The sequence below is a fragment of the Salarias fasciatus genome, unplaced genomic scaffold (assembly GCF_902148845.1).
Source record: "Salarias fasciatus unplaced genomic scaffold, fSalaFa1.1, whole genome shotgun sequence".
Lineage (NCBI taxonomy): Eukaryota > Metazoa > Chordata > Actinopteri > Blenniiformes > Blenniidae > Salarias > Salarias fasciatus.
In genome coordinates, this window is record NW_021941383.1 from 37,322 (window position 1) to 62,767 (window position 25,446).

The following is a 25,446-nucleotide window of genomic DNA, read 5'->3' on the forward strand; positions in this document are numbered from 1 at the left end:
ATGAGGTCATTAAAACAATCAAGACTAACTTTTATGTGGATGACTGCCTCAGGTCTGTGCCAACCAAGAATGAAGCAATTCAACTCGTAAAAGATCTGACAGAAGCCTACTCCCAGGGAGGTTTCACATTAACAAAATGGGTCAGTAACAACTGTGAAGTTTTGGCAAGTGTTCCTGAGTCGCACAGAGCGAAGACAGTCAAAGTGACGGTGAAGTAAAAGCTCAAGCTTCAGTAGAGCCAGCACTTGGAATCCAGTGGGACGTTCACAGTGACACCTTCAGTTTTAAAGTAGCTGTAAAGAGCCGTCCTGCAACAAGAAGAGGTATTCTCTCTACAGTAAGCTCAATTTACGACCCATTAGGTTTCCTGTCTCCATTTGTCTTAACAGCCAAACAGATACTCCAAGAGCTCTGCAGATCCAGGTATGGATGGGATCAAGTCATTCCATGGGAGGTTGCAAAGCCTTGGCAGAGATGGGTGAAGGAGTTGAATCAATTGGCAGGATTTCAAATAAGAAGATGCATCAAGCCTGAAAACTTTGATCCGGTAGAAACTATTGAACTGCATCACTTCTGTGATGCAAGTGAGTCAGGTTATGGCATGGTGAGCTACCTCAGACTCACAAATGGCCAAGGAAAAATCCATGTCTCTTTCATATTTGGAAAGGCCAGAGTCTCACCTCTCAAGCAGATCACAATACCCAGGCTTGACCTGACTGCAGCAACACCAGCTGTGAAAGTGGATCGGATGCTAAGGAAGGAGTTACAGCTCCCGCTTACTGATTCCGCCTTTTGGACAGACAGCACATCTGTGTCAAAATACATCCACAATCAAACGAAGAGATTTCACACATTCGTATCAAACAGAGTCGCAATGATCCATGATCTGTCTCGGGCGAATCAGTGGAGACACATTCATTCAAGAGACAATCCAGCGGACGATGCGTCGCGAGGGCTGCACGTGGAATCCTTTTTAAGATCAAGATGGCTGAAAGGTCCTGAATTCCTGGGTAAAGACGAGAAGACATGGCCGAAGAGTTCACAAGACCTGGGAGAAATATCAGCACAAGACCCTGAAGTGAGAAAGGAAGTCGCAGTTCACAGCGTGAGTGTCGATAACCAAGACCCTGTATGGAAACTGATCAAATATTTCTCTTCATGGAAACGACTTCAGAGAGCGGTTGCATGGATATTAAAGGTGAAAAAATTCCTCCAACTTCTAAGTCAACAGCGAAGAGATCAAACACATGTGTCTCTGAAGAAGAAGAGAAAACTCAAACATGGACAACAAACTTTATCAGTAGAGGAAATGCAAGAGGCAGAAAATGCTCTTATTTGTTTTGAACAAAGGCGCTATTACAACGATGAGTTTCTGAGTCTGACAAACTGTAAAAAGGTCAGTGCAAAAAGTCCTCTTCGCAAACTGGATCCAGTCATTGATCATGGCCTCTTGAGAGTAGGTGGCAGAATAAACAAAAGTGCCACGCCAGTGAACCAGAAGAATCCAGTCATTCTTCCTAAAGGTTCTCACATATCCCATCTGATTCTGCAGCATACCCATCACCAAGTCGGGCATTCAGGAAGGAGCCACATGCTTTCCAGGTTACATCAACGGCATTGGCTCCCTCATGCAAATTCCTCCGCCAGAAAAATCATCAGAAACTGTGTTTTCTGCAGACGCATGCAGGCAAAACCTGGAGAACAGAAAATGGCGGATCTTCCTGAGGAGCGTTTGTATCCTGACCTACCACCTTTCAGTCACGTTGGCGTTGACTACTTTGGTCCCACTGAAGTGAAGAGAGGCCGATCCATGGTGAAACGCTGGGGCGTCATCTTCACCTGCCTAGGAAGTCGAGCTGTCCACCTGGAGATGGCAAACTTTCTAACTACAGACTCGTGCATAAACGCAATACGCAGATTTGTGTGCAGAAGAGGACCAGTTCTAAGCATCAGAACAGATTGTGGAACTAACTTTGTTGGAGCTCAAAAAGAACTAAAGGAAGCATTGAAAGAGCTGAATCAGCAGAAGATCCATAACACATTGCTAGCTGAAGAAGTGGAATGGATCTTTAACCCACCTTTTGGAGCCCACCATGGCGGAGTCTGGGAAAGATTAATCAGGTTAGTCAAAAAGATCCTCACGTCGGTTCTAAAAGAACAAACACTGGATGATGAAACCCTGTCAACGGCACTATGTGAAGTCGAAGCCATCCTGAACGATAGACCGATAACCACGGTATCAAATGACCCCGATGATTTAGAGCCATTAACCCCAAACCACCTGCTTCAACTTAAGGCGAAGACAATCATACCGCCAGGTGTATTTGAGAAAAGAGATCAATATTCCAGAAAGAGATGGAGGCAGACCCAGTATCTCGCTGATCTCTTTTGGAAGCGATGGACGAGAGAGTATCTTCCGCTGCTGCAAGAAAGAAACAAATGGCACAACACAAAAAGGAATGTGGATCCTGGAGACCTGGCTATCATCGTTGATGACACGGCACCAAGAAACTCCTGGATCATGGGACGTGTGGTAAAGACATTTCCGGATGCCAAAGGCTTTGTGAGGAGTGTTCTGGTTAAGACAAAGAACAACATAATCCAGCGACCAATAGATAAAGTGTGTCTGCTGATGGAGGCAGCGGGATAAACTGAACCTGAAGCTGGGATTCTCCAGCTTCTGTGGACATTATCATGGACTGTGAAAAGAATGGTCATTGAATGAATGGAACTAGGACATAAAAATTCTAAGTTTATTTACCCGTTCTTGTTATTTGTTTGGCTCCTTTTGTTTGTGTAATTGTTCCGCTAAGGCTAACAATTAGGGGCCGGAATGTTGGAGCCTGTTGATCAAATTATTATTATTTAAATGACGATGATGATGAGTCTGAATCTGAAGTCATGGCGCTATTCTTTGTTCTGATTGGTTGCTAAAAACCACTCACCTGCCTCCTCCTCCGGGCTGCCGGCCCTCTCCAGTAATTAAGAGAGAGGGATCAGCTGTTTTGGCCCTTTGTGTGGAAGGAGTGAGGAGTAACAGTTTTTTCAACCACTCTAAACACATTATTTATATATTTTCTTTGGAAAGTCAACCACGGAGAGCCGATATGATTTTGGTTGGAAATAAATATAATCTCTTTTGACATATAGATCTCCGCGAGTGCTTTTTGTTTAAGTGAGTCACAAACCTCCTCCATGAAGACGAGACAACTCTTTTGACGTCTTTTTTCAAGACTACAAGGGCCGTATCACCCTCGTTTTTCTAATCTTTCCCTTCTTCAGCCGTCCAGCAGCCTGTTCCTCTCTCATCAGCTCGCCTTTCTTTTCCTTCAGCTTTGTTAGCGTTTCTCTACACCAGTGACAGACTCACAGCATCTTCGTTCGGCGGGCAGCAGTTAGTTTCCTGCCACACTCTGATCCTTTCTTTCGCCTGTTTCCCGTACTTTACTTGTTGCTCCCTTGTGGCCCCTGCGGCACTTTCCAGAAATCTCCACACATTGTTACAGTATTTTCCAAATGGGAACACACGTCCGGCGTGATCCTCAACCCATTTCACACCCAACTCCTTTATAACGTCATCAAGTTCACCATCCATTTTATCTTTGAACCTTTAACCTACCCTGACGTCCCTGAAGACGCAGGTAAAAAATGAGACCTCGCACAGCAACACAATTTGCCTCGACAACGTTTAAACCGCAGGTGCCAACACAAACAGCTTCACAACCGTCGGTGTAGTTGTTGCCAATTGATAGTTTTACAACAGGTAGTACCTTACCTTTCAGTTGCTGGCCAGCTGGTTGTGGCGTCGGTGCCTTCTCCGCCTCCTTATTCCGCCTCCGGGATCCTGTTCGTGACGCCAGTTGTCAAGGACGGAGTTTCCTCCCTCCGGCGCCGGGCGGGCTCCCCTCCCATCGCTCCTCCTACCCTACAGATTCTTTCTTGATCCCAAATCGAGTGCAGAAACAAAGAGTCCCGATGCAGATTTCCAACGCTGATTACAGTTTATTTGTGCGAAGCCTCAGGACAGAATTCTGTCCTCTGTGTCCCTGGTCTGTCCTCCAGCAGCCTCACTGGCAGTCAGAGCAGAGGCCATGTCTGATCTAAAGTGTGTGTATTGATGGAGTCTTCGCTCGCAGGCGGGGTGATATCTCACTCTTCTGGAGCTGGTCTGGGCTGGTCGGGTCTCTGCCGCTTCACGCTGATGTGGACCCGGTGTTCCTCCTGCTGTCCAGCACAGCCGCTCCGCCTGATCAGGAGTCGTCTTTCTGCACAGAGACACTCAAACATTCCTTGAACATGAGCGTATGTCTGAGGCGAGCAGGATGATGAGTCACCAGCTGCGTTTCTCCGTCGGTCAGCAGACGGTAGAACAGCGGTAAAGCTCTGCCGTCCCTCCTGACCGGCGCTGGTCTGAGGTCAGTGAAGCAGCATCAAACAGAGCAGGAAGCAGTCAGAACACAGGAAGTTTGTAACAGGAAACAGTAACATTTCACACAGACCACCTTCTTCTGGTCCAGGACCAGGACCAGGGCCTCGGATCTGGAGGTGCTGATCTTCATCCCTGTCTCTTCACACTTGGCTGTGAACCGCCCCAGTGCATGATGGTCCAGGTTCCATGGAGCCAACAGGACGACATCATCTGCAAAAAGCAGAGATGGAATCCTGTGGTCCCCAAACCAGACCCCCTGCGGCCCCTGGTCCCTGAACCAGACCCCCTCCGGCTCCTGGTCCCTGAACCAGACCCCCTCCGGCTCCTGGTCCCTGAACCAGACCCCCTCCGGCTCCTGGTCCCTGAACCAGACCCCCTCCGGCTCCTGGTCCCTGGACCGGACCCCCTCCGGCTCCTGGTCCCTGGACCAGACCCCCTCCGGCTCCTGGTCCCTGGACCGGACCCCCTGTGGCTCCTAGTCCCTGAACCAGACCCCCTCCGGCTCCTGGTCCCTGAACCGGACCCCCTCCGGCTCCTGGTCCCTGGACCAGACCCCCTCCGGCTCCTGGTCCCTGGACCGGACCCCCTGTGGCTCCTAGTCCCTGAACCAGACCCCCTCCGGCTCCTGGTCCCTGAACCAGACCCCCTCCGGCTCCTGGTCCCTGGACCGGACCCCCTGTGGCTCCTGGTCCCTGAACCAGACCCCCTGCGGCCCCTGGTCCCTGAACCAGACCCCCTCCAGCTCCTGGTCCCTGGACCAGACCCCCTCCGGCTCCTGGTCCCTGGACCGGACCCCCTGTGGCTCCTAGTCCCTGAACCAGACCCCCTCCGGCTCCTGGTCCCTGAACCAGACCCCCTCCGGCTCCTGGTCCCTGGACCAGACCCCCTCCGGCTCCTGGTCCCTGGACCGGACCCCCTGTGGCTCCTAGTCCCTGAACCAGACCCCCTCCGGCTCCTGGTCCCTGAACCAGACCCCCTCCGGCTCCTGGTCCCTGGACCAGACCCCCTCCGGCTCCTGGTCCCTGGACCGGACCCCCTGTGGCTCCTAGTCCCTGAACCAGACCCCCTCCGGCTCCTGGTCCCTGAACCAGACCCCCTCCGGCTCCTGGTCCCTGGACCGGACCCCCTGTGGCTCCTGGTCCCTGAACCAGACCCCCTGCGGCCCCTGGTCCCTGAACCAGACCCCCTCCAGCTCCTGGCTGCTCCTAGAACCAGTCCAAAGTTCAGTCCAGGACCAGGTTTGACTTACTGCCTTCCATGTGGACCAGAATCCCGCTCCGGTCCTACAGAGACCGGACGGCCCTTAACAAGGGGCCCCGCACTCCGTACTCCCAAATCCCTCACAGGACACCAGGAGGGACGTGGTCCAACGTCTTCTCCAAGTCCACAAATCTCATGTGGACTGGACGGGCGAAGTCCCACGAGCCTCGAGCCCCTATGGAGGGTCTAGAGCTGGTCCAGGGTTCCAGGAACAGGACGAAAACCACATTGTTCCTCCTGGATCCGAGGTTCCACTACTGGTGGGACCCTCCTCTCCAGAACCCCAGGACTGTCCCAGGGAGGCTGAGGAGTCTGACCCCCCTATAGCTGGACCACATCCTCCAGTCCCCCTTTCTTACAAAGGAGAACCAGCACCCTGGTCTACCAGTCCAGAGGTTCTGTCCCCGACCGCCACGCCCTGGTCCAGAGACAAGTCAACAAGACAGTCCCTCATCTGGAGACTGAAGGGACCTCGTCCACCCCCAGTGCCTCGAGACCAAGGACCTGACCAACCACCTCTGAGTCCTCAGTCCTCCTCTGAGACCTCAGTCCTCCTCTGAGACCTCAGTCCTCCTCTGAGTCCTCAGTCCTCCTCTGAGACCTCAGTCCTCCTCTGAGACCTCAGTCCTCCTCTGAGACCTCAGTCCTCCTCTGAGACCTTGTCCTCTGCGTCCTCCAGGAAGACGTGGGACGGACTGAGGACGGATTAATATTTAACTGCTCTAATTAACAGAAGAGGTCGTTCTGTTCAGACGTGATGGAAAGTCCCCGATACTGAACTCTAGAACCTCAGTGGAACCCTGACCTCTGACCTCTGACCTGGTGTCTGGGACACTCGGATGCAGACTCTTGGACCTGCTGGCGGACGAGGAACCCGGACAGACTGAGCAGAACCAGAACCACTGTGTTGTGAGGGTCTGCAGGGACCCAGAGGAGGAACGAGGTCTCAGAGGAGGACTGGTCAAGGCACCGGGTTTGGACGAGGTCCTCCCTGAGTCCCTTCAGTCTCTGGATGTTCAGGACTGTCTTGTTGGACACGTCTCTGTAGCACTGTGTGGCAGTCGGGGACAGAACCTCTGGAGTGGCAGAACTGGCTTTTAGAAAGGGGACAGGAGGCTGAGGACAGGAGGTCTGAGGACAGGAGGTCTGGAGACAGGAGGTCTGAGGACAGGAGGTCTGGGGACAGGAGGCTGAGGACAGGAGGTCTGGGGACAGGAGGTCTGGAGACAGGAGGTCTGGAGACAGGAGGTCTGGAGACAGGAGGCTGAGGACAGGAGGTCTGGGGACAGGAGGTCTGGAGACAGGAGGTCTGGAGACAGGAGGTCTGGGGACAGGAGGTCTGGGGACAGGAGGTTGAGGACAGGAGGTCTGAGGACAGGAGGTCTGAGGACAGGAGGTCTCTGAGCTGCTGTCTCTCTGCTCCACCCTGGACAAGCGGTTGTCTCTCAGTCTTGTTGTCCTGGTTCCTGCTTTGTGGTCCTCAGCAGGACGGATAGGAGTGTGTCTCAAAGTCCACTGTGAGCAACGTGATCTGATTGGCTGTCTCTCTGGGACTCTGTCCTGTGATCGGCTGTCTCTCTGGGACTCTGTCCTGTGATTGGTTGTCTCTCTGGGACTCTGTCCTGTGATCGGCTGTCTCTCTGGGACTCTGTCCTGTGATTGGCTGTCTCTCTGGGACTCTGTCCTGTGATTGGTTGTCTCTCTGGGACTCAGTCCTGTGATTGGCTTTGTCTCTGGGACTCTGTCCTGTGATTGGCTGTCTCTCTGGGACTCTGTCCTGTGATTGGTTGTCTCTCTGGGACTCAGTCCTGTGATTGGCTGTGTCTCTGGGACTCTGTCCTGTGATTGGTTGTCTCTCTGGGACTCTGTCCTGTGATTGGCTGTGTCTCTGGGACTCTGTCCTGTGATTGGCTGTGTCTCTGGGACTCTGTCCTGTGATTGGCTGTGTCTCTGGGACTCTGTCCTGTGATTGGCTGTGTCTCTGGGACTCTGTCCTGTGATTGGCTATCTCCCGGGGACTCTGTCCTGTGATTGGCTGTCTCCTGGGGACTCTGTCCTGTGATTGGCTGTCTCCCGGGGACTCTGTCCTGTGATTGGCTGTGTCTCTGGGACTCTGTCCTGTGATTGGCTATCTCCCGGGGACTCTGTCCTGTGATTGGCTGTCTCCTGGGGACTCTGTCCTGTGATTGGCTGTCTCCCGGGGACTCTGTCCTGTGATTGGCTGTCTCTCGGGGACTCTGTCCTGTGATTGGTTGTCTCTCTGGGACTCTGTCCTGTGATTGGCTGTCTCCCGGGGACTCTGTCCTGTGATTGGCTGTGTCTCTGGGACTCTGTCCTGTGATTGGCTATCTCCCGGGGACTCTGTCCTGTGATTGGCTGTCTCCTGGGGACTCTGTCCTGTGATTGGCTGTCTCCCGGGGACTCTGTCCTGTGATTGGCTGTCTCCCGGGGACTCTGTCCTGTGATTGGTTGTCTCTCTGGGACTCTGTCCTGTGATTGGCTGTGTCTCTGGGACTCTCCGGTGGACCGTCTGTCCCGGTCAGGCTTCTGGACTCTGCTGCTCTGAAAACCGAGGAAGAACATCTGGAGGTAGGTCAACGCTCTGCCCAACGGCATCATGGGAAACTTTGTCGGGAGCTGAGGACACACACACACACACACGCACGCACACACACAAAGTTTGAAGTTGTTTTTGTCTGAGAACAGGGTGATCGTTGAGTGTGTGTGTGTGTGTGTGTGTGTGTGTGTGTGTGTGTGTGTGTCTGTGTGTGTGTGTGTGTGTGTGTGTGTGTGTGTGTGTCTGTGTGTGTGTGTGTGTGTGTGTGTGTGTGTGTGTGTCTGTGTGTGTGTGTGTGTGTGTGTGTCTGTGTGTGTGTGTGTGTGTGTGTGTGTCTGTGTGTGTGTGTGTGCGTGTGTGTGTGTGTGTGTGTGTGTGTGTGTGTGTCTGTGTGTGTGTGTGTGTGTGTGTGTGTGTGTGTGTGTGTGTGTGTGTGTGTGTGTGTGTGTGTGTGTGTGTGTGTGTGTGTGTGTCCAGCCGCCCGGTTCTCAGCCTGTCAATCAGTTACAGAACAGCAGATCTCATTGAGAGCAAAACTTAGACTCTCTGCTCCTGGTCCTGGTCCTGGTCTTGGGTCTCTGTTCCTGGTCCTGGTTCTCTGGTCCTGGTCCTGGTCCTGGTCTTGGGTCTCTGTTCCTGGTCCTGGTTCTCTGGTCCTGGTCCTGGTCCTGGTCTTGGGTCTCTGTTCCTGGTCCTGGTTCTCTGGTTCTCTGCTCCTGGTTCTCTGGTCCTGGTCCTGGTCTTGGTTCTCTGGTTCTCTGGTCCTGGTCCTGGTCCTGGTCCTGGTCCTGGTTCTCTGGTCCTGGTTCTCTGGTCCTGGTCCTGGTCCTGGTTCTCTGGTCCTGGTCCTGGTTCTCTGGTTCTCTGCTCCTGATTCTCTGCTCCTGGTCTTGGTCTTGGGTCTCTGTTCCTGGTTCTCTGGTCCTGGTCCTGGTTCTCTGGTCCTGGTCCTGGTCCTGGTTCTCTGGTTCTCTGCTCCTGGTCTTGGTGTTGGGTCTCTGTTCCTGGTCCTGGTCCTGGTTCTCTGGTCCTGGTCCTGGTTCTCTGGTTTCAACACAGGACCTCCACCGTCCTCACCAACACTTCATGTGTCTCACAGGGACAGAAGACACCGTCCAGTCATGCTGTCCTCCATGGTCCGTCCAGTCCTGCTGTCCTCCATGGTCCGTCCAGTCCTGCTGTCCTCCATGGTCCGTCCAGTCCTGCTGTCCTCCATGGTCCGTCCAGTCCTGCTGTCCTCCATGGTCCCTGGTCTCGGTCCGTCCGGTTCTTTGACAAACAGACGTTTCATCGCAACCGTTATTTCTGGAACCAAAACCTCAAAGTGAGTCAGTCTGTCCCCCAGTCTGTCCCTCAGTCTGTCCCCCAGTCTGTCCCTCAGTCTGTCCCTCAGTCTGTCCCCCAGTCTGTCCCTCAGGCTGTCCCCCAGTCTGTCCCTCAGTCTGTCCCTCAGGCTGTCCCCCAGTCTGTCCCTCAGTCTGTCCCTCAGTCTGTCCCCCAGTCTGTCCCTCAGTCTGTCCCTCAGGCTGTCCCTCAGTCTGTCCCTCAGGCTGTCCCTCAGGCTGTCCCTCAGTCTGTCCCTCAAGCTGTCCCTCAGGCTGTCCCTCAGTCTGTCCCTCAGGCTGTCCCTCAGTCTGTCCCTCGAGCTGTCCCTCAGTCTGTCCCTCGAGCTGTCCCTCGAGCTGTCCCTCAGTCTGTCCCTCAGTCTGTCCCTCGAGCTGTCCCTAGAGCTGTCCCCCAGTCTGTCCCTCAGTCTGTCCTCCAGGCTGTCCCCCCAGCTCGTCCCTCTGTGGACTAACCGGACGATGGACTGTGTCTCTGTCCTCAGATTGGTCAGAGACAGGCTGAAGACGGAGGTGGACAAGATGAAGAACCAGTTCTCAGGATTCAGACCCAGTCTGGTTGTCCTCCAGGTGAGTCTGGCTGTCTAAGACCAATGACCTTTGACCTCTGTCCCTCCACCTGCCTCTGGGTCAGTGACCTCAGTGACCTCAGTGACCTCAGTGACCTCGTGACCTCATCCACCCAAACCGCTCCATCATCCAGCATGGAGGTAGAGGACCTCTACAGGTCTGAGGACCAGCTGTCTCCTGTAGAGGACCTCTGCAGGTCTGAGGACCAGCTGTCTCCTGTAGAGGACCTCTACAGGTCTGAGGACCAGCTGTCTCCTGTAGAGGACCTCGACAGGTCTGAGGACCAGCTGTCTCCTGTAGAGGACCTCTACAGGTCTGAGGACCAGCTGTCTCCTGTAGAGGACCTCTACAGGTCTGAGGACCAGCTGTCTCCTGTAGAGGACCTCTGCAGGTCTGAGGACCAGCTGTCTCCTGTAGAGGACCTCCGCAGGTCTGAGGACCAGCTGTCTCCTGTAGAGGACCTCTGCAGGTCTGAGGACCAGCTGTCTCCTGTAGAGGACCTCTACAGGTCTGAGGACCAGCTGTCTCCTGTAGAGGACCTCTACAGGTCTGAGGACCAGCTGTCTCCTGTAGAGGACCTCTACAGGTCTGAGGACCAGCTGTCTCCTGTAGAGGACCTCCGCAGGTCTGAGGACCAGCTGTCTCCTGTAGAGGACCTCTGCAGGTCTGAGGACCAGCTGTCTCCTGTAGAGGACCTCCGCAGGTCTGAGGACCAGCTGTCTCCTGTAGAGGACCTCTACAGGTCTGAGGACCAGCTGTCTCCTGTAGAGGACCTCTGCAGGTCTGAGGACCAGCTGTCTCCTGTAGAGGACCTCTGCAGGTCTGAGGACCAGCTGTCTCCTGTAGAGGACCTCTACAGGTCTGAGGACCAGCTGTCTCCTGTAGAGGACCTCTACAGGTCTGAGGACCAGCTGTCTCCTGTAGAGGACCTCTGCAGGTCTGAGGACCAGCTGTCTCCTGTAGAGGACCTCTACAGGTCTGAGGACCAGCTGTCTCCTGTAGAGGACCTCTGCAGGTCTGAGGACCAGCTGTCTCCTGTAGAGGACCTCTGCAGGTCTGAGGACCAGCTGTCTCCTGTAGAGGACCTCTGCAGGTCTGAGGACCAGCTGTCTCCTGTAGAGGACCTCCGCAGGTCTGAGGACCAGCTGTCTCCTGTAGAGGACCTCTGCAGGTCTGAGGACCAGCTGTCTCCTGTAGAGGACCTCTACAGGTCTGAGGACCAGCTGTCTCCTGTAGAGGACCTCCACAGGTCTGAGGACCAGCTGTCTCCTGTAGAGGACCTCTACAGGTCTGAGGACCAGCTGTCTCCTGTAGAGGACCTCCGCAGGTCTGAGGACCAGCTGTCTCCTGTAGAGGACCTCTACAGGTCTGAGGACCAGCTGTCTCCTGTAGAGGACCTCCACAGGTCTGAGGACCAGCTGTCTCCTGTAGAGGACCTCTACAGGTCTGAGGACCAGCTGTCTCCTGTAGAGGACCTCTGCAGGTCTGAGGACCAGCTGTCTCCTGTAGAGGACCTCTACAGGTCTGAGGACCAGCTGTCTCCTGTAGAGGACCTCTGCAGGTCTGAGGACCAGCTGTCTCCTGTAGAGGACCTCTACAGGTCTGAGGACCAGCTATCTCCTGTAGAGGACCTCTGCAGGTCTGAGGACCAGCTGTCTCCTGTAGAGGACCTCTACAGGTCTGAGGACCAGCTGTCTCCTGTAGAGGACCTCCACAGGTCTGAGGACCAGCTGTCTCCTGTAGAGGACCTCTACAGGTCTGAGGACCAGCTGTCTCCTGTAGAGGACCTCTGCAGGTCTGAGGACCAGCTGTCTCCTGTAGAGGACCTCTGCAGGTCTGAGGACCAGCTGTCTCCTGTAGAGGACCTCTGCAGGTCTGAGGACCAGCTGTCTCCTGTAGAGGACCTCTGCAGGTCTGAGGACCAGCTGTCTCCTGTAGAGGACCTCTGCAGGTCTGAGGACCAGCTGTCTCCTGTAGAGGACCTCTACAGGTCTGAGGACCAGCTGTCTCCTGTAGAGGACCTCTGCAGGTCTGAGGACCAGCTGTCTCCTGTAGAGGACCTCTGCAGGTCAGTTCCGGCCGTCCCCTCAGGGAGGCGCTGCAGGACTGAGCAGACTGGAGAACATTCCAGACTCCAGAGCTGCTGAAGGGACTGATGAAGGCCAGCAGACTGATGATGATGATGATGGAGGTGGAGGAGGTGGTAGTCATGGAGGAGTGACGGAGGTGGAGGAGTGATGGTGGAGGAGTGACGGAGGTGGAAGAGTGACGAGGTGGAGGAGTGACGGAGGTGGAGGAGTGACGGAGGTGGAGGAGTGACGGAGGTGGAGGAGTGACGGAGGTGGAGGAGTGACGAGGTGGAGGAGTGATGGTGGAGGAGTGACGGAGGTGGAGGAGTGACGAGGTGGAGGAGTGATGGTGGAGGAGTGACGGAGGTGGAGGAGTGACGGAGGTGATGTGTTGCAGGTGGGAAACCGAGACGACTCCAATCTGTACATCAGCACCAAACTGAAAGCTGCAGCCGAGGTGAGGAAGACTGGTCCACTGCAGGACAGACAGAGAGGACCTTCACAATAAGAGACCTTCACACTCATAGAGGACCTTCACAATAAGAGCTGACTCTCAGTCTCATGAAGACGCTGAAGGACGTCTCCTGTCTCTGGTCCTTCTTGTGGAGGACTTCAGTCCAATCACGTCTCCTGTGCTTTCCGGACTCACTCCCTGTGACTCCGCCCCTTCCTGTCGGTCACTTCCTGTCTGTCCTGGACTGTCTCCGTCTGCCGTCTCTGACACTTTGTCTCTCGTCTTCAGATCGGGATAGAAGCCAAGCATGTGCGTCTGCCGAGGACGGCCACACAGGAAGAGGTGGGAGGGGCCTCGTGACCTCTGACCCCTGACCTGCTGACCCTCTGACCCCTGACCTGCTGACCCTGCTGACCCTCTGACCCCTGACGTGCTGACCCCTGACCTCTGACCCTGCTGACCCTGTGCTCGACCTTTAGGTGCTGCAGAGCATCTTGTCGGTGAACCAGGACCCGGCGGTCCACGGTCTGATCGTCCAGCTGCCGCTTGACTCCGCCCACCACGTCCCCAGCCAGCTGGTCACCAACGCCGTCTGTCCAGAGAAGGACGTGGACGGGTCGGTGTCCCGGAGACGGACAGCAGGACGCTGCCGCCACACACTGACCGAGCATGTGTGTGCTTCTGTGTGTGTGTGTGTGTGTGTGTGTGTGTGTGTGTGTGTGTGTGTGTGTGTGTGTGTGCAGTCTGAGCTGTATTAACGCAGGCCGGTTGTCTCGTGGCGACCTGGACGACTGTTTCCTGCCGTGTACACCCAACGGCTGCATGGAGCTCATCAGACAGACCGGTACACAGCATCTTCCTCCTCTTCATCAGATTATAGAGCATCTTCCTCCTCTTCATCAGATTATAGAGCATCTTCCTCCTCTTCATCAGATTATAGAGCATCTTCCTCCTCTTCATCAGATTATAGAGCATCTTCCTCCTCTTCATCAGATTATAGAGCATCTTCCTCCTCTTCATCAGATTATAGAGCATCTTCCTCCTCTTCATCAGACTATAGAGCATCTTCCTCCTCTTCATCAGACTATAGAGCATCTTCCTCCTCTTCATCAGACTATAGAGCATCTTCCTCCTCTTCATCAGATTATAGAGCATCTTCCTCCTCTTCATCAGACTATAGAGCATCTTCCTCCTCTTCATCAGACTATAGAGCATCTTCCTCCTCTTCATCAGACTATAGAGCATCTTCCTCCTCTTCATCAGACTATAGAGCATCTTCCTCCTCTTCATCAGACTATAGAGCATCTTCCTCCTCTTCGTCAGACTATAGAGCATCTTCCTCCTCTTCGTCAGACTATAGAGCATCTTCCTCCTCTTCGTCAGACTATAGAGCATCTTCCTCCTCTTCGTCAGACTATAGAGCATCTTCCTCCTCTTCATCAGACTATAGAGCATCTTCCTCCTCTTCATCAGACCATAGAGCATCTTCCTCCTCTTCATCAGACCATAGAGCATCTTCCTCCTCTTCATCAGACTATAGAGCATCTTCCTCCTCTTCATCAGACTATAGAGCATCTTCCTCCTCTTCATCAGACTATAGAGCATCTTCCTCCTCTTCATCAGACCATAGAGCATCTTCCTCCTCTTCGTCAGACTATAGAGCATCTTCCTCCTCTTCATCAGACCATAGAGCATCTTCCTCCTCTTCATCAGACCATAGAGCATCTTCCTCCTCTTCATCAGACTATAGAGCATCTTCCTCCTCTTCATCAGACTATAGAGCATCTTCCTCCTCTTCATCAGACCATAGAGCATCTTCCTCCTCTTCGTCAGACTATAGAGCATCTTCCTCCTCTTCATCAGACCATAGAGCATCTTCCTCCTCTTCATCAGACTATAGAGCATCTTCCTCCTCTTCATCAGACCATAGAGCATCTTCCTCCTCTTCGTCAGACTATAGAGCATCTTCCTCCTCTTCATCAGACCATAGAGCATCTTCCTCCTCTTCATCAGGCTATAGAGCATCTTCCTCCTCTTCATCAGACTATAGAGCATCTTCCTCCTCTTCATCAGGCTATAGAGCATCTTCCTCCTCTTCATCAGACTATAGAGCATCTTCCTCCTCTTCATCAGACTACAGAGCATCTTCCTCCTCTTCATCAGGCTATAGAGCATCTTCCTCCTCTTCATCAGACTATAGAGCATCTTCCTCCTCTTCATCAGACTATAGAGCATCTTCCTCCTCTTCATCAGACTATAGAGCATCTTCCTCCTCTTCATCAGACTATAGAGCATCTTCCTCCTCTTCATCAGGCTATAGAGCATCTTCCTCCTCTTCATCAGACTATAGAGCATCTTCCTCCTCTTCATCAGGCTATAGAGCATCTTCCTCCTCTTCATCAGACTATAGAGCATCTTCCTCCTCTTCATCAGACTACAGAGCATCTTCCTCCTCTTCATCAGGCTATAGAGCATCTTCCTCCTCTTCATCAGACTATAGAGCATCTTCCTCCTCTTCATCAGACTACAGAGCATCTTCCTCCTCTTCATCAGGCTATAGAGCATCTTCCTCCTCTTCATCAGACTACAGAGCATCTTCCTCCTCTTCATCAGGCTATAGAGCATCTTCCTCCTCTTCATCAGACTACAGAGCATCTTCCTCCTCTTCATCAGGCTATAGAGCATCTTCCTCCTCTTCATCAGACTATAGAGCATCTTCCTCCTCTTCATCAGACTACAGAGCATCTTCCTCCTCTTCATCAGACTATAGAGCATCTTCCTCCTCTTCATCAGGCTATAGAGCATCTTCCTCCTCTTCATCAGACTATAGAGCATCTTCCTCCTCTTCGTCAGGCTATAGAGCATCTTCCTCCTCTTCATCAGACTATAGAGCATCTTCCTCCTCTTCATCAGACTATAGAGCATCTTCCTCCTCTTCATCAGATTATAGAGCATCTTCCTCCTCTTCATCAGACTATAGAGCATCTTCCTCCTCTTCATCAGGCTATAGAGCATCTTCCTCCTCTTCATCAGACTATAGAGCATCTTCCTCCTCTTCATCAGACTATAGAGCATCTTCCTCCTCTTCATCAGACTATAGAGCATCTTCCTCCTCTTCATCAGACTATAGAGCATCTTCCTCCTCTTCATCAGATTATAGAGCATCTTCCTCCTCTTCATCAGACTATAGAGCATCTTCCTCCTCTTCATCAGACTATAGAGCATCTTCCTCCTCTTCGTCAGACTATAGAGCATCTTCCTCTGAACAGGTGTGTGTGTGGAGGGGAAGCACGCTGTTGTGATTGGTCGCAGTAAAATCGTGGGTTCTCCGATGCACGACCTCCTGCTGTGGAACCACGCCACGGTGACCAGCTGCCACTCCAAGACCAGAGACCTGCCTGAGCAGGTGAGCAGAGAACCTGCTGTGTTCTCCTGAGGAACCTCCTCTGTTCTCCTGAAGAACCTCCTCTGTTCTCCTGAAGAACCTCCTCTGTTCTCCCGAAGAACCTCCTCTGTTCTCCTGAGGAACCTCCTCTGTTCTCCTGAAGAACCTCCTCTGTTCTCCTGAGGAACCTCCTCTGTTCTCCCGAAGAACCTCCTCTGTTCTCCTGAGGAACCTCCTCTGTTCTCCCGAGGAACCTCCTCTGTTCTCCTGAAGAACCTCCTCTGTTCTCCTGAAGAACCTGCTGTGTTCTCCTGAGGAACCTCCTCTGTTCTCCTGAAGAACCTCCTCTGTTCTCCTGAAGAACCTCCTCTGTTCTCCCGAAGAACCTCCTCTGTTCTCCTGAGGAACCTCCTCTGTTCTCCTGAAGAACCTCCTCTGTTCTCCTGAGGAACCTCCTCTGTTCTCCCGAAGAACCTCCTCTGTTCTCCTGAGGAACCTCCTCTGTTCTCCTGAGGAACCTCCTCTGTTCTCCTGAAGAACCTCCTCTGTTCTCCTGAGGAACCTCCTCTGTTCTCCCGAAGAACCTCCTCTGTTCTCCTGAAGAACCTCCTCTGTTCTCCTGAAGAACCTCCTCTGTTCTCCTTTATGTAGATGAAAATCTGCACAGTAAAGTCATTGAAATGAAAACTGTAATTATTCCAAACCTAATGGAAGTGCTGGCAGTTGAGACCATCACTGGCAGAAACATACTTGTTAGTTGTGTTAGTAGACGGCCTGGGCCCGGTACAGAGCTGCTCACAGACAAAACTCTTGAATTGTTTGCAGATGTTAAAAATAAATCAGTTACAGTCTGTGGTGACTTCAACATTGATCTGGGTAACAATGCAGCGTCAAATGACTTTAAACACTATATGCAGATGGCAGGACTGTGATGACCTATGACCTATGACCTATGATGACAAAGCCAACTAGAAGTACTACCCATAGCGCCGCCATCATTGATAACATACACAACTTTACATGGAGACATAATTAGTGGCATCCTTATGACCGATGTGAGTGATCACCTACCTGTATTTACTATTTTTAAAAAAATTGTGCATTGAAGCTGCTGTCGGCAGGATTCTGCTAGTCAATGCTATTTTTTCTGTTTTCTTTGGATTAAATGTTAGAGTATCATTGATAATCCTTTAGGAGTGTAGCATCACTGCTCTACCACCAGGGCGCAGCGTTTCCATCTGTCTCTGTTCTGAGCTGAAAAGGAATCTCACAGCTCCAGGTATCTTTGACCAATCAGAAGAGCCCCTGAGCCCTCTAACCGTGATTGGTCGAGAGGCGTTCGTTGCACGTTCTTGTGGGAGGGGCTTAACTTGCGGAAGGGCGTGATGTCAGAGAAAACAGGACAGGATTGGCTGTGCTGGGTTTCAAATCGCCATCTTGCTGAGGTAAACCTAAGCAAGATGGCGGAGATGCTTAATCCTGCCTACAGCACCTTTAAACCTGAACGAGAAAAAAACTTCAATTTCTATACGAGACAAATCCAATAAAGCCACTGAGGCCTTCAGAGAGGGTTTGAAGAAACAAAATTGGGATCAAGTTTATACAGGAGATTTAAATACTGCCTACAACTCCTTCATGGAGACACTTTTTAATTTATACAACAAAAATTGCAAAATAACCAAAGTTGCTTGTGTCGAGAAAAATACTATTAATAACCCATGGATGACAAGCGGTCTGAAAACCGCCTGTAAGAAAAAAAATATCTCTACGGAATGTTTCTCAAACTAAGCACAAAAGAAGCCGAGGTTCGGTATAAAAAATATAAAAATAAACTGATATCAATTCTGAGACAACAGAAAAAGGATTACTACACAAAATGAATAGAGAAAAGCAAAAATAGTACAAAAAACACATGGAGTGTAATTAACACAGTCCAGCACAAAGGCAAGGTTAAACCCACAATTCCAAACCATATAACCAAAAACAAAATAGACATTTTTGAAAAACAGGACATTGTAGAGGAATTTAATAATTACTTTGTGAATATAGGAAAAAATCTATCTCAAAATATCCCAGACGAAAACATAAATAGTGGAATAATACAAAATAATGAACGTAGCATCTTTCTTGAGCCTGTACAAGCAAATGAAATATTCAGTATTGTTCATAAATTTCCAAATAAAAATTCCAGTGACTACACAGACATGAACATGTCACTGATAAAACAAATAATAGATGTCGTGATTGAACCCTTTAAATACATCTGTAACTTGTCATTTACCACAGGAACATTTCCAGAGAGCATGAAAATAGCCAAAGTAATTCCACTTTTCAAAAAAGGAAATAAAAATGATGTCTCCAATTACAGACCCGTATCGTTACTTCCTCAGCTCTCAAAAATTTTAGAAAAATTATTTGTGATCAGATTAAATAAATTCGTTGATAAACACAACATTTTAAGGAACAATCAATATGGATCTCGGACTAATCACTCAACCGCCACAGCAATTATGGAACTGGCAGAAGAAATTACAAATGCAATGGACAAGAAACGTTTCTTAGTAAGTGTCTTCGTAGATCTTCAAAAAGCATCTGATACTCCAGATCATGACATATTGCTGTATAAATTATATAAGTACGGTATAAGAGGTGTTGCTCACGAATGGGTCAAAAGCTGTTTAAAAGACAGAAAACAATTTGTTCAAATCAACGACATAAAATCTAAAAATCGTAACGTAACTTGTGGGGTTCCTCAAGGATCCGTCCTTGGACCAGTACTCTTTCTTCTCTATATCAATGACATTGACGCTGCTTCCAGCTTATTGAAATGCATCTTGTTTGCAGATGATACTACTCTGTATTATGCTGGAGACAATATAAATGAAGTATTAGAAATTGTAGAAAAAGAGCTTCAGAATGTTATGAAATGGTTCAACGCTAACAAACTATCTTTGAACATCAGTAAGACCAAATATATGACTTTCAGTTACAGAAGGACAGACGTTGACTCAACACTGACAGTGGAAGGTATAGAGATCGAGAGAACAAAGGAAATGAAGTTCTCAGGTGTATTGCTGGATGAACAACTAACATGGAAATCCCATATAGAGCACGTCAAAACTAAGATTTCTCAAACCATTGCTGTTCTGTACAAATTGAAAGAGTCACTTCACAATAACTCTTTGTTTCTGTTGTACAGTTCATTGATCATACCATATCTGACCTACTGCGTTGAAGTCTGGGGAAATGCTTGAGAGACCTACACTGAACCACTCTTCCTCTTACAGAAACGAGTGGTTCGTGTGGTGAATGGAAGTGGCTACAGAGACCACACTAACCCAATATTTATAAAATTGAAATCCTTAAAACTTAATGAATTGGTAGAACTCAACCTTCTTTAAACAATGTATAAAGCTCACCGGAAAAAATTACCATTTAATTTACAGAATAGATTTGCAAAGCGAGACAGTCAGTATAGATTAAGAGGAGCTGAAGTTTTCAAACGACCGGAGTCAAGAACCAGATTGAAGGAAAGATGCATCACAACAAAAGGAATCCGTTTATGGAATAAACTGGACAGTGAAATGAAGAGTTCTCAGTCCATTCACATCTTCAGGAAATGTTTAGAAGCACAGTTATTGGGAGGGAACGACTCTGTTTTAAAGAATGGTCAAACTTAGAATGATTGTTTCTTTAGAAAATATTTCATTAAGGTTTTTTTTTTTGTGTTTACATTTTGGGAAATGGTTGTATTTGATCTGTAATTATTTGTGAAATGGTCGTATTTGATCTGTAATTATTTGTGAAATGGTCGTATTTGTATTTTGATTTAGTGAAATGGTTGTATTGAATTTTGTATTTTTTTTTGTGATATGTTCACAAATCTTGACAAATTGTCATTTATTTTATGTTGATAGTTGCAGACATCATAAGTCTCACAAATAAAATCAATCAATCAATCAATCTTGAGGAACCTCCTCTGTTCTCCTGAAGAACCTCCTCTGTTCTCCTGAAGAACCTCCTCTGTTCTCCTGAAGAACCTCCTCTGTTCTCCTGAGGAACCTCCTCTGTTCTCCTGAAGAACCTCCTCTGTTCTCCTGAAGAACCTCCTCTGTTCTCCTGAGGAACCTCCTCTGTTCTCCTGAAGAACCTCCTCTGTTCTCCTGAAGAAGAACCTCCTCTGTTCTCCTGAGGAACCTCCTCTGTTCTCCTGAGGAACCTCCTCTGTTCTCCTGAAGAACCTCCTCTGTTCTCCTGAGGAACCTCCTCTGTTCTCCTGAGGAACCTCCTCTGTTCTCCTGAGGAACCTCCTCTGTTCTCCTGAAGAACCTCCTCTGTTCTCCTGAAGAACCTCCTCTGTTCTCCTGAAGAACCTCCTCTGTTCTCCTGAAGAAGAACCTCCTCTGTTCTCCTGAGGAACCTCCTCTGTTCTCCTGAGGAACCTCCTCTGTTCTCCTGAGGAACCTCCTCTGTTCTCCTGAAGAACCTCCTCTGTTCTCCTGAGGAACCTCCTCTGTTCTCCTGAGGAACCTGCTGTGTTCTCCAGGTTCTCCGGGCTGACATCCTGGTGGTGGGCGCCGGCCGGCCTCAGATGGTTCGTGGTGATTGGCTGAAGGACGGAGCGGTGGTCATCGACTGTGGAATCAACTACATCCCAGGTACCTAGAACCTTCAGTGCTGCAGGGGAACCGTCCTGCAGAAGCAGGGTCAGAGGTCGAGCAGACGGTTCTTGAACCAGTGAGTCAGAACCTTGTGGTTCTTCTCTGGAACGTGAAGAACGTTCCGCAGATCATCATCTCTCCGTCCGATTGGTGTTTTGAAAACTGCCAGTCGCCCCACCTCTGACCTGTGACCTTTGACCTCTGTGAAGACGAGACGAAGGCCGCAGGGCAGCGAGTGGTGGGGGACGTCCACTACGCCTCGGCCTATCAGAGAGCGGGATTCCTCACCCCGGTTCCAGGAGGGGTGGGGCCGATGACGGTGGCCATGCTGATGGAGGTAAAGCTGTCATCATAATAATAATAATACTTTTTATTTGTAATGTGCTTTACATTTCAAAAGAAATCTCACAGTGCTACAGAAACAAGATTAAAAACAAATCTCAAGGCAGAAGAAAAAAAAAAATATATACATATATTAAACATAACATATTAAACATATTAAAACTTCAAGTCACTATGAGGAGAAGACAGAGGATCCAACAGGCCTTTTTTAAAGGTCTCCACCCTGAGCGGGGCAGCAGGGGGGGGGGCCGCTGCCTGGAGGAGGGGGCAGCAGGGGGGGGGGGCCGCTGCCTGGAGGAGGGGGCAGCGGGGGGGGGGCCGCTGCCTGGAGGAGGGGGCAGCGGGGGGGGGGGCCGCTGCCTGGAGGAGGGGGCAGCAGGGGGGGGCCGCTGCCTGGAGGAGGGGGCAGCAGGGGGGAGGGCTGCTGCCTGGAGGAGGGGGCAGCAGGGGGGGGGGGCCGCTGCCTGGAGGAGGGGGCAGCAGGGGGGGGGGCCGCTGCCTGGAGGAGGGGGCAGCAGGGGGGGGCCGCTGCCTGCAGGCCCCGCCTCCCAGGGTGGAGAGTTCAGTCCTGGGTTGTTGGAGGCAGAAGGTGGAGGAGGAGGAGGAGCGGAGACTGTGGCCAGCAGGGGGCAGCAGGGGGGCAGCAGGGGGGAGCAGGGGGCAGCAGGGGGCAGCAGGGGGGCAGCAGGGGGGAGCAGGCTCTGCCTGGTCTGGTCTCTCTCTCACAGGCACAAAGTAAAAAGTTCCTTTGGAGTTTTGTAGCTGTTTCTATCATGGCAGCACCGCTTGTTGGTGTAGTGTGTGGTTGTTGTGGTTGTTGTTGCTGTTGCTGTTGCTGTTGCTGTTGCTGTTGCTGTTGCTGTTGCTGTTGCTGTTGCTGCCGTTGCCGTGGCAGCGCTGCTTGCTGGTGTTGACCGGTCCGGCGGTTCTTTCAGAACACGGTGCGCAGCGCTCAGCGGTTCCTGCGTCTCAAACACTCAGGATCCTGAAGCAGGTGAAGCAAGTTCTGCTTTTTACAACCCGACAAGGAGGGACGCACTCCTCACCGTCCGTCCCTCCGTCCCTCCGTCCGTCCCTCTGTCCGTCCCTCCGTCCGTCCCTCCGTCCCTCCGTCTCTCCGTCCATCCCTCCATCCGTCCGTCCCTCCGTCCCTCCGTCCGTCCCTCTGTCCGTCCCTCCGTCCCTCCGTCTCTCCGTCCATCCCTCCATCCGTCCCTCCCTCCGTCCCTCCGTCCGTCCCTCCGTCCCTCCGTCCCTCCATCCGTCCCTCCGTCCGTCCCTCCGTCCGTCCCTCCATCCCTCCATCCGTCCCTCCGTCCGTCCCTCCGTCCGTCCCTCCGTCCCTCCGTCTGTTTGTTTGTTTGTTAGCAGGGACCGGAGAGGACGCCGCTGTGACGTGTGGACAGTTTGTTCTTCACCTTCTGAGAGGCGGGACGTTTGAAACAACACAACAAACTCCAGATGAAAATCAGCAGGGAGACACCAGGACGTCCAACAACCACAACAACAAGGACACAACCAGAGGAACAACTAAACAACACCTCAAAGACAAACAACCAAAGAAAATCCTCACTAAGAGGAAGCAGCAGCACACTGTCCTCAAACTGTCCTCAAACTGTCCTCAAACTGTCCTCAAACTGTCCACACACCGTCCTCACACTGTCCACACACCGTCCACACACCGTCCTCAAACTGTCCACACACTGCCCACACACCGTCCACACACCGTCCACACACTGTCCTCACACCGTCCTCACGCTGTCCACACACTGTCCTCACACCGTCCTCAAACCGTCCACACACCGTCCACACACCGTCCACACACTGTCCTCACACTGTCCACACACTGTCCTCACACCGTCCTCACACTGTCCTCACACCGTCCTCACACTGTCCACACACTGTCCTCACACCGTCCTCAAACTGTCCACACACTGTCCACACACCGTCCACACACCGTCCACACACCGTCCACACACTGTCCTCACACTGTCCACACACTGTCCTCACACCGTCCTCACACTGTCCTCACACCGTCCTCACACTGTCCACACACTGTCCTCACACCGTCCTCACACTGTCCTCACACCGTCCTCACACTGTCCACACACTGTCCTCACACCGTCCTCAAACTGTCCACACACCGTCCTCACACTGTCCTCACACCGTCCTCACACTGTCCACACACTGTCCTCACACCGTCCTCAAACTGTCCACACACTGTCCTCACACCGTCCTCACACTGTCCACACACTGTCCACACACCGTCCACACACCGTCCTCAAACTGTCCACACACCGTCCTCAAACTGTCCACACACCGTCCTCACACTGTCCACACACTGTCCACACACTGTCCTCACACTGTCCACACACCGTCCTCACACTGTCCACACACTGTCCATCCACACACCGTCCTCACACTGTCCATCCACACACCGTCCTCACACTGTCCACACACTGTCCTCACACTGTCCATCCACACACCGTCCTCACACTGTCCACACACTGTCCTCACACTGTCCACACACCGTCCTCACACTGTCCACACACTGTCTGTCCACACACCGTCCTCACACTGTCCACACACTGTCCTCACACTGTCCACACACTGTCCTCACACTGTCCTCACACTGTCCACACACTGTCCACACACCGTCCTCACACTGTCCACACACTGTCCTCACACTGTCCTCACACCGTCCACACACCGTGACGCTCCTGTCCAATCACAACGTGAAGAAACTGTAAACACTGTGTCCAGAGACAAAAGTGAAAAATAAAATCAGAACGTACAAATCATGTCCGTCCCGCCTCTGTCCTTCTGTAACGTCTCTCCTTCTGTCCATGTCTCCCCGTCAGTCCCGTCCCTCCCTGCCTGTCCCCCCTGTCAGGTTCTGAAGCTGTGGGGGTCTTCATGGGTCCTCATGGGTCCTGATAGGGACTGTGGACCAAGATGGCGGCAGGTGCAGAGGTTCCTCTGCGGACTGACGAAGACCTCCTGGTGGATAAAGATCCCAGTGAATCAGGTCCTACTGTATCCAGATCCCGGTGGATCAGGTCCTCCCGGATCCAGATCCTGGCGGATCGGGTCTGCTTGGATCCAGATCCCGGTGGATCGGGTCTGCTTGGATCCAGATCCCGGTGGATCGGGTCTGCTTGTCACTGTGGCTCCACATCAATCCAGAAATATCTTGCATTTGCAAACGAATGTTTGCTCAGAATTCCGGAACGTTGCTCAGAATTCCGGAACGTTGCTCCCATTCTCAGCTTGCGTTCGTCAGTTTTGTGTTCTGTGAAGCAGAAAAGGATGAAGATCACAGCAGGGAGGCTTTGTTCGGTGCAGCGTGTTCTAGCGGCGACTTCAGCTGAAATCTTTCGCTGCAGATCAGGTCTCTGAGCAGCACACAGGTTTATATTCTGCTTCCTGTTTCACCTGGAAGACTCGGTTTTCCCGCTCTAGTTTTCTTTTTCCCTCGTTCTTCGCCGCTCATGTCTCTCAACGCCGCTGGAAAGAAGAGCGTCTCGATGCATGCTGCCACCCGGTGGCCACAGTCTGTCATTACACCTGAATCAGTGCAGCAAAGACGTTTTCATCATTTTCAAAAATCAGTTTAAGGGCCGTACGGAGTGGGGGTGCGGCCCGTACGTGGCCCGCGGGCCACCAGTTGCACATCCCTGTACTATAGCCTTACCACAGTTTTAAAGTGGATATTGAGATTTTTTTTCAATTTTCACCAGTGTTGTCACAGATTACTTGAAAAGGTAATCTAATTACTGATTACTCATCAAAAAGGTAATCTAGTTACTTTACTGATTACTTCAATATCAAAGTAACTAAGTTACTTTAAAAGTAACGGAGGTACTTTTTACCGATTTCCTCCCTTTGCTGCCTCAACATAAGAAGGACAGCTGCTTGTTTAAAGCTCGGGTAGACGGTGTTGTCCAGCAGCACTTCCTGTCATCCTGAGTGAAACGCCCCCCCCCCCCCCCGGGAGAAGTCGATGCTTTATGTGGACGGAAAAAGATGCAGAAAAAATCTGACCGCTGTCGCGGCCACAGGAGTGTAAAAACTCCGACCAATCGTCAGGCGCGGACCGCTCTTCAGGAGCCAATCAAATCCCTTCTCCGTTCTACCAGCCCCCTGCGTTCATTTCAGTGGCGTGCTCCGGCCCTGGCTCAGAGCCACGGCGCTCTCGCCGCTCGCCGCTCGCGTGAGAAACAGAAGGAAGGGAGCGGCGCGCTGCGCTGCTGGGAGCGTGGTGCGCAGCAGTCAGGAAGGTTCACAACACTGGAGGCCGTCACAAACTCCGTGCGAGTGGCGCTCCCGCGTCCAGGGCGTTCGCTGCCAACGGGAGCTCCTCCAATGGGGCGGGA